The following is a 10,015-nucleotide window of genomic DNA, read 5'->3' as shown; positions in this document are numbered from 1 at the left end:
GTTTTATTTTTAATAGTCATTTCTACTAAAGTAGGATTAATTAATATATGTGGGTAGTATTTTTATTCTTTTTAGTGAGAGAATCAAATTTGGGCTAAAGTAATCCAATTTTGAGGCTCATTTCGGTTGAGCCCTTAGCCCATACCCTTCTTAGCCCATTACACCACCATTCCATAACCTAAGACCCTTCTTCTTAACAAAAGGAACCCTAAAAACGGCCACCCTCCCTTACACAAATAGGCAGCAATCCTTTCCCAACTCTAGGACCGAGCGGCGACCTTTTTTCTTCAACCGAAGACACCCTAAGAGCAGCAGCCTTCGCCTGAGCAGCCGCCCCACCCCTCCTCTTAACCCTAGGACTGCTGCTCCCTTCCCTTCTCCATCTCCATCAACAGAAGAAGCCAAGGCAAGGACTGAACCCTAACGACCACCGCATCACCCCTTCCTGGATCTATTCTCAATCACACCAATTCCACCGCCACCACCTGAGAATGCTTGTAAGACATTTACACCTCCTCCATCATTGAGTCCACCTATCATATTTTGGCATAAATTTGGCATAGGAACTCCACCAGCAAAGGCATTATCCATAAGTGTTTGCGTGAGTTGTTGGTTTATTTCTTGATTCTGCCGAGCATTAGCAGCCATGATTTGTTGGTATATGTCATGATTCTGCCGAGAAGTAGCAGCCATGTGCTGCTGTATTAGTTGATTCTGCCGATCAGTAGAGTTGCGAACATTTCTTATATCAATTTTTGTTGATCTTCACTTTGCTTTCCAAGAATTTCTTGGGTTTCGTTTGAGCCGAGGTTGATTCCGGTTCGAGTCCTTGTTGTCGATCGAAGTTTCCGGTCACGTGTCCAATTGCTCCTTCAATGTTTTGCTGTTGGATATCTATTTGGAGTTCGATGTAAATTCAATTCAATTTTTAAGGGAAATTGCTTCTCATTAAAGGTCAATCCCTCTTCCCTTATTACTGTTACAAATGAGATTTAATTAAATCTCTTGAATATTTGTTTGCCATTATTTTCTTGTTCGATCAAGGTGAATTAGAGTAATATCTGTCAGAATCAATGAGTTTGATTTCATATGTCCTGTTAAATTGAAATGAGATTAGTGGTTGCTAGTAATAATTAATTGGTCGTGGGGGTTTGACTTGAAATTTGGATTGTCGAAATAATGGATGGTATCATATTTCAGCAATCTTTCCATGTTCGATTTTCTGTTTGTGTTAAAAAGCTTGAGTAGTTTTATTTGTTTCAGTTGGTCTTTTGTTTATGTTAGGTAAATTGGAAATGAATTAAAAAAAGGCAGAAATTGATATCTTGTGATTCGATTGGTTCGCGTGGGTTAAACGCCAAAATATACAAAGACATTCTGACTTACCTAGTCATGCATCTACAAAGAACCTGGGTCTTCTAGGTGTTCTAACTACTACTATTTGCGGAATAAAAAGCACATAAAATAAGGAACACAGAAATTTTTACGTGGAAAACACCTGGCTCAAAAGGTGAAAAAACCAAGACCTACTACTCAGTAGGATTTTCCCAAACTTCCCCTAAAATCACTGAACCAAAATATCATTTACAAAAACTCTTTGTAAATCTAAGGATTAACTCTAATCCCTTGTAGCACACAACCTCAACTGTTACGACGACTTCAAGTTGTCTTATAACTTGAACACTCAAAGTACCTAATACAATTGCTTCTATGAAAGCTGAAAGGTACAACTTTAAATCACCTACTACAATTGAACTAGAATAAGAAAAAACACAATGGAACTGGTTCTTCTATCTCATTTAAGTAGCTTCAGGAGTGCACACTCAAATCTCACATAAATTGCTTGCAAAATCGCCTTGCTCTTTTGCTTTCAATTTAGTTTAACTTCTGCGTTTGTGCAATACCTGTAAAAGAGAACAATCACTGTCATTTAATAGGTTAGAAATCAGAGTTTGATTGGGACTCAATTTCTGATCTTCTATCGTAGTTGAGTCCTTGAAGATATCAAACTCTAACACTCTCTTTATCCGGATTGTGTTCTCTTCATATAAGGAGACTTTCTCCCCTTATCCAATATGCAACCTTTTCGATCAGATCAGGAGATATTTCTACTTGATCAGTAGGACCTATCTCCTTCACGTGCATCTCACATGTGTAGGTTGATCATGATAGTGCTTCACAAGATGGACCTAGTCCATGATTGAGTTCATTTGTCATTCTTCAAAACTTCACCTGTTCTTGGGCCAACACGCTCAAACCCTCAAACCGAAGCTAAACAATCCGAAACTATTCAAATAGTATAAAAACCAGTCATTATAGGTTCACAAGTTCATATTCTAGCTATTAAAGTGATTACCCAACCCCAAAGGTATGATTCCTAAAATTCATCCCCAAGCCCACGTGTCCGGATTCTGGAAATTTTCGAAGGAAGTCGTTACCCATAATCTAAAGAAGATAGATATATGATTATTACTAAGTTTCATGGTAATTTTCGTGGTAAAAATCTCATTCTTGCCAAACCCGAGGTTTTCCTTTAATCCCATGATTTTCACTAATCTTTACATGTTAATCTACCCAAAATCTAAGTATTTAACTCATATATAGTAGGGATTACTTTCCTCCAAAAGTTTGGTGAAAAATCCCTCTCAAGAAGCTCTAAAATCGCCCAACCATGGAGTGAAATGAGTCAAAAACGTCTAATGCCCGTATTAAATGAAGGCCACTGCCTTCAGCGATTTCCACACCTGCGGTCGTGGGCCGCACCAGCTCCCTCGCATATGTGGACAATGGCCCGCTTCTGCGGAATTCACTGGGCCAGTTAGGGCGGCTTCTGCGGAAGGCCAACCGCTTCTGCGGAGGAAGGGTCGCATCTGCGGTTTTGGGCTGCCCACCCTTGGCCGCATCTGCGAGTCAAGGCCCGCACCTACGAGCTCGCACATGAGGCTAACCAACCGCAGGTGCGGTTATGACAGAAGTTGGGGCTTCAGCTCTTGCTCAAATTTTTCAACTTATTCCGAGCCTCGTCCGATTGATGCCCGGGGCCCCCGAAAATACCCACAAGTTTGGAATGATAAAACGGACTCGCTTGAACCCTCGGACGCCCGAAACAACATTAAAACTAAGAATCACACCCTTAAACCAATTGAATCAAACATATGAACTTCAAGTTCTTCAATTTACTTCCAATGTGCCGAAACATACTTATACTATTCGTATTGACACCAAATTTTGCGTGCAAATCTTAAATAATATTACAGAACTATTTCCGATCTCGAAATCCCGTTTGGACCTCGATATCACCAAAACCCGCTCTAAACCAAATTTAAAGAACTTCTAAAACCTTCAAGAACCAACTTTCACTATTATGCGCCAAAACGCTCCCAGGTCATCCAAAAGACAATCCGAACATACGTCCAAGTCCGAAATTATCTTCCGAACCTATTGGAACCATCAAATCCCGATTCTGAGATCGTTTACTCAAAATATTGACCAAAGTCAAACTTGGCCTTTTAAGCCAGCCTTAAGGAACCAAGTGTTCCGATTTCAACTCAAACTCTTCCAAATCCCAAACCAACTATCCCCGCAAGTCATAAATCAGTAAAAGCAAGTATGGAAAGCCTTATTTAGGGGAACGAGGTTTTAAAAAGCAAAACGACCAGTCAGGTCGATGTAGGAAAGATATAACGCATCTAACAAACATAATTTTCCTATATTTCAACAAGAAAAAGTAAGAAGTTTAACCTTGATATTCACAAATTTTCCTTAATCGGAAAGATATTTAGCAGTGAACAAATACAATTTCTCCAAATTTCGAAAAGGAAAAAAAGTAAGAAATCAAACCTTAATACTCATAGACAAACAACTCCTCTTTTTTTTTTTTTTTAAATTATAAATAAGGTGTAAGATTGTATCTGTTACGCTCTATGAAAACTATGTTGCATCAATCCAATTATAAATTAGGGATTTTAAAACTTTACAATAGAATACACACAATTTAAAACTTGAATATGAAAATCTTTGTCCAATATTGATCATAACAATAATACGTATATGCTAATCCTTCCAAAGAATCATTTAAAAAGGAAAAGTAAACTAAAGCCAAGGACGCAAAACTACGGAAGATCAGCAAGCCGAAAACCATTCCCATAAAAGAAAAAAAAGAAAAAGAAAAAGAAAAGATTTAGCGATAAAAATATCTGAATGATATCTTAATGAAGACATTTAACAAAGTAAACTTATGGCAAAGAAATTCTTTTTACACATGTACTTTTGTAATTCATGTGTAGTTTTTATTATTTTTGCAAGTTTATATTAGGAATAAGAGGCTGAAATTTGAATGCATAGGACCGCACGTAAATTTCATATATTTATTATTCATAATTATATAAATCTTTTGACTAATAAGACTATTCCTAATCTAATTTAGTATAAATAATTAAATCAACTAACAAAATAAAAAAAGGAAATAAATAAAAACATGGGAAGAAGCAATATTTCTCACTACTATTCAAAAAAACATCCAGTAACAAATATAAATATGTTGTAGTACGAACATTAAATATGGAAGAATTTAATACACCAAACTTAGTTCGTTCCAAATTCCTAAATAGTTGGAAAACATTTAAATGTCTATTTATATATATTAGATAAATAATTTAATTACGATTTTATCCAATGTGAAATTTATTTTTAAGGGTAAAAACGCGAACGACATTTCGTTAAAGGATATACTATAGATAAATAGAATGGCCTTGGTGCTTTTAAAAAGGAACGACATTTTTCCTCATTTTTAAAGGGGAAAAATTGCTTTCGTGCTTTTTAATATAATATAGTATAATATAGATAGATAGATAGATAAAGAATATTTTATATTCAGTGGTATAGATAAGGGATAAAAATACTCCTATCAGCATTAACGGACTATCAAAGTGTTTTCCTCATATACGATGTCTCTATGTTACAACATGCTACTCAAGTCCGTCTCTGGAGTGAAACAAATGTATCGTATAGTAGTAAACACACGACATTCTCTTGATTTTCTTCGTTATTCATACAAAGTATGAAAGACATAATAGAACAAAATCAACAAAACAAGATACTGAAATCACATAGAAATTACACAAATGCTTTCAAAGATTTATAACAGAATTGGTCTTGATCTTCTATCCAAATGGCCCTCTACAAACTCTAGTAGGAAATGATTCAGCATGAATACAGCGGCAGCAAAACCAACAATCACTACAATCACTATCGGACCCACAAATTCTATCACAAGTAAACCAATTCTTAAGTTGTGGTAGTAGTCTCCGCTTGAGTCCCGAGAGCTCAAGATCAACTTCTGCAGCCAATACTTGCCTAATGAAAAACTGCGACACATTGACTGAAATATTCCACATTATCAAAATTAAAATTTTAGCCAATACAAAGTGAAATTGAACATTCAAAGACCATGCATAGAAACATAAGATATCAACAAATTGATAAATTTTTTCTCATATGTTGCAACATATATTTACACATAATAATGTAAAATTATAATCTAGATAAAAGAAATAGGTATACTCACTTGTGATTGCCATGAGAAGAATGCTGATAACGAAACTAAATTTTAATCGTGCCATGTTGAAAATAGTATTTCACGCTCTATGAAGTTTTAATATGAGCATTAATGCCATAATTTATAGACCCTCTTGTAATGAACTAGCTACTATGTTAGGCTATGATTGATTAATTTAGCTTTTTCTATATTCATTATTAACTTATTTTTCTGTGAGTTGTCCGGCTGGCCTCCCTTTCTAAAATCTAAATCATTAAACCTAAAATTTAAAGTCACTTTCTCGGCAACACCTCAAAAAAAAAAAAAAAAAAAAAAAAATTAAAAGGAGTACGTTTAAACGAGACACTTTGACCAAGAGGCAATGCATATAGTACGTACTTATGCTCCCCCGTTGCCCAAATAAAAATTTGAAGTTCTGTGCAGATATTTATGTATGAAAAAAATTATTAGGTATTAATTGATAATTTAGACTAAATGGTATGCATATATTATGCTTCTCCGTTGTTTAAATTACAATGAGATTTAAGTTCTGTACACGATCATTTAAAAGATAATTATATATAAATTTGTTTTAGGTATTAATTAATAATTTAAAATAAATGATAATTAACCCGTTAAATTACATTGATAGTATATTTTTTTTTTAATAGTGGTAGTACTTATAACTTAAATACATTAAAATAATGCATTAGAACTTAATTTTATGGAAGTACATTTAAGAATTGAAGAAATCATGTGTTGACATGATTTATGATCCATTATTTTAGGGAAGTGAAATCAACAATTGAAGAAATGTTTTGACCGGATTTTAGATCCATTTATTTAGGGAATTTTATTTATCAACTGAAGATGCATGAGATTCAAGCATCTTTTAATATGAATATAGCTACTAACGTGAGTTATTATGCACATATTATACGGAGGGTGATTTCAATCTCAAGGAAGAGGAAATTAAGGCAGGCAAGGAGAAAGTTTTGGGAATGTACAAAGCAGTCGTAGCGTATCTCCTTCAGAACCCTGATGCATATGCTTAGTGTTCTGATATATTCTCTCTGGCGTTTATTCTGTTGTGTGTCCAAGTTTGTTCTCTATATCTGTTGGAAGAAGTTAATTTCCTCTGGTTTGTCAATAAGTATTTTGTACTAGTATGTTATTGCAACTGGATGCTCTGATACTCACAACTTTGATTAATAAAGGCAAAATATATAAGTTGCCACCTGACCTATGACCCAAATCCCCCTTACACATTTTCTGCAAACAAAAATTATTTTATACACGCAATCTTTCTAAAGTGTATCTAAGACACACTACTTTTGTCAAATGAGGCGCGCATGTTTAACAAATAAAGTGAGCGCGTCAGATCTATACATGTTTTGTCAGCATGCCCATCTGCAGCTTTATTCCAACAACTCAGATTTAATAAAGTCGATCTGATGGCCTACATTATTCTTTTCTTTTTATCTTTTTTCTTTTTACCAAAAAATGTCTTTCTAGCCTCCATTTTCTTTTCTCAAGGTATTGTTCACTCAATCTCATTGGATAATTACTTCGATCGTTTTCTCTACTCGAAAAGCTTGCCGGTAAACTAGTCATTTTCAAGTTTTTTCTTTTCCTTTTTTTCTTTTTCCTTTTATAATGAGAGGAGCGTGTGACCGGAATAAAGGGATAAAATAAGTTTGACTTTGATTTTGGTTGCAGATTTTGATTTTAATTTTGGTAAATAGAAATTTCAAAATTTGATAAGTTTGGGTGCTTCAATTATATGGATAGGTTCTTGATTCATGTTAATATTTTGTTCTGGTGGGGATTTGCCATGACTGTTGGAGTTTAGAGGAAGAGGTCGATGGGTATGGGGTTCAGAAGAAGATGAGAAACATGGGGGAGGGGGCTTTGTTTCTTTTTTGTTTGTTTTCTTTTAAATATTATCAATTGGTGTAAATTTATTATTTCTTTTTCTTGAGTTAGGACACGTGTCACGACCTTATTGGCGCGTGACCTTACACATATTTTGAAAAGCTGGTCAAGAAAAAAGTGGTGTGTACTAGCTACACTTTAGAAAAGTTGCATGTGTAATATTATTATCATCCACAGGAAGTGTGTAAGGGGGATTTGGGTCATAGGTCAGGTGGGTAGTTATGTATTTTGCCATTAATAAATGACCTCTTAAACTTTTATCTTCCCAAGTTGTTTGCTATTTCTTTCTTAACATACTAAACTTGATCAATTTGTACTCCCGTTCGCACAATCTGGAATAACCATGTTGGTGTTTTGATAGCGAATCAGAATAACACAAAAAACTTCTGTTAAGCTTAATTCTACTTGCAAAGCACAAGTTCAGCAATGTACTTTAATAACAGAGTCTATTGTAGTGATTTCCTTTGGACTACCTTTATGAATTTCTTCCACAGTATCTTTGATAAGTTATGCTATTTTGTATTTTGATGATTTGGCAAATGTTCTCGAGGAACCAGGTAGGGATTAGATGTGATCAGTTACCTTGGCCGTCGTACAGTCAACTCTAAAGTTGTAAAAGTTATTGCACTGTACCGACTGATAACAGATTTATTACTTCATGTTTTGAAGCCGATCAAATATTCTTGAGGAACCAGATAGGGACCCACTGTAAATAAGTTCTCATGGTTGTCGTGCAGTCAACTCTACAGCTATAAAAGCTGTTGCACTGTACCATTTGGCAGCAGTACAACAGCATAACTGTACTTGCTAAGGTCAAACTAAAAGACCCTATCTCTTCTCACATGTTCACTCATATATATAGAACATGATACAAGGGTTAACCTAATACTTGCTAATCTAAAAATCATACTCTCAAGTGCTAGCCGTCACTGCCTTCAAGGCTCTCTCAAGAACAAAGCTGCTACAACCTCAAAGACTGGATCTAGAGATTGAAGATATCTTAAGTCCTTAGATTTGTTGAGTCTATGTCATTTTGTTCTTCATTTGTAATCCTACACTACTTTCAAAAAGTGTCTTTCTAGGACATATTTCAACCATTGTTTGGTTTGGTTTCTTGGCTAGAGTTAGTCATGGTTTGTTGCTTTGTAATAGAGTTATTGTAAGGGGTGAAGGATTAAGATATTAATTCCTAGATTGCAGTAGGTTGTAATATAAAGTTTTCTCGATTTAGTGGAGTTGAACTCCTACTAGGGTATATCGTGGCTTTTAATCTCTTGAGCAAGGAGCTTTTAACGTAAATATCGTGTGTTATTTACTGCTTATTGGTTGTGGGAACAGATAGAGAACTTGGTTCTCTATAAAGTTTTGTGGGCTCTTAATTTTTGTTAATTGGTATCGAAGCAGGTTCTTTCTAAAAGATTAACACCTAGAAAGGATCCTCATGGTTGCTCCACCAAACTTCGAGGAAGGACAATCAACCTACAACCAAGATTCAACGGCCGACCCTTCGTAGGATCCTATACGGCCTGATGTATCTGGGATTGAACTTTCCTTCCTTTCGAAATCTTAGAACTTCTTTCATGGATGAAAGTTTAAAAAACACCCAATCATCAACTTGAAACTCTAGGTCTCTACGTTGCACACCCGAATAGGACTTTTGGTGGCTCTGAGCCGTATTCAAATGCTCTCGAATCAACTTGGCATAATCTTCTGTTAAACTTTTGGTCATTACAGGCAAGAAGTGCATTGACTTGGTAAGTCAATCTACAATCACCCAATCAAATCATGCTTTCAAATTAAGCAAGATAATCATGTTATCCATATTTACCATATCCATTTAAGAATATGTGTATTCTATGGTAAAACATTAGGCTTTCTGCTGCTCGACTTTCACTTGCTGGTCATTCAGATACTTGGCCACAAAGTCTGTGATGTTCTTTTTCATGTCGCTCCACCAATAAATCTTCTTAAGATCATGATACATCTTTGTGGAACCTTGGTAAATAGAATACCTAGAATTGTGGGCTTCTGACATAATTCGCTCTCTGAGCCCATCTACATCTGGAACATACAATCCGTCTTGGAGCCTCAAAGTACCATCATCTCCCCCTTGTTCAAAATCCATCATCTTATGCTTGTGTATCCCCTATTTTAGCTGCAACAAGTAGGGTCATCAAATTGTTTCTCCTTCACTTCAGCTACTTAGAAGGAACAAGTCCTTTTCTGGACAACAACTCCACCATCTTCGGTGTCCGAAAGCCGAACTCCTAGATTGGCTAAGCGGTGAACTTCTTTAACTATAGATCTATTGTTTGCCTCTATCATGAGCCGTACTTCCCACACTTGATTATCTTTTTAAGGTACTTCCTGAAAACACTTATAGTATTGTTGCAAGCTAAGTCTTTGACCAATACTCCGAAGATTAGAGTTTCGTGCAATGACACTACCTTTGTGATACATAATTGGGCATGATTTTATAGTTTTTATATCCCATGCTAACTATGCAGGTTTCAAATCTCCAACTGGACTTACTAACGATTTTCA

General features: G+C 35.4%; 1 long non-coding RNA gene across 1 annotated transcript; it reads right to left on the bottom strand.

Moving 5' to 3' along the window:
* Window positions 1-5,007: 5,007 nt before the first annotated feature.
* LOC107808665 (uncharacterized) lies at window positions 5,008-5,942 on the bottom strand. Its single transcript, XR_001653213.2, has 2 exons — window positions 5,567-5,942; window positions 5,008-5,380 (listed from the first exon to the last, which is right to left on the bottom strand). It is a non-coding gene; the product is annotated as an uncharacterized LOC107808665 (long non-coding RNA).
* Between the last annotated feature and the right edge of the window lie 4,073 nt (window positions 5,943-10,015).

Source organism: Nicotiana tabacum, chromosome 5 (genome assembly GCF_000715075.1).
Source record: "Nicotiana tabacum cultivar K326 chromosome 5, ASM71507v2, whole genome shotgun sequence".
Lineage (NCBI taxonomy): Eukaryota > Viridiplantae > Streptophyta > Magnoliopsida > Solanales > Solanaceae > Nicotiana > Nicotiana tabacum.
The sequence above is the reverse complement of the archived record's forward strand: the minus strand, read 5'-3'. Positions and strand labels throughout refer to the sequence as shown.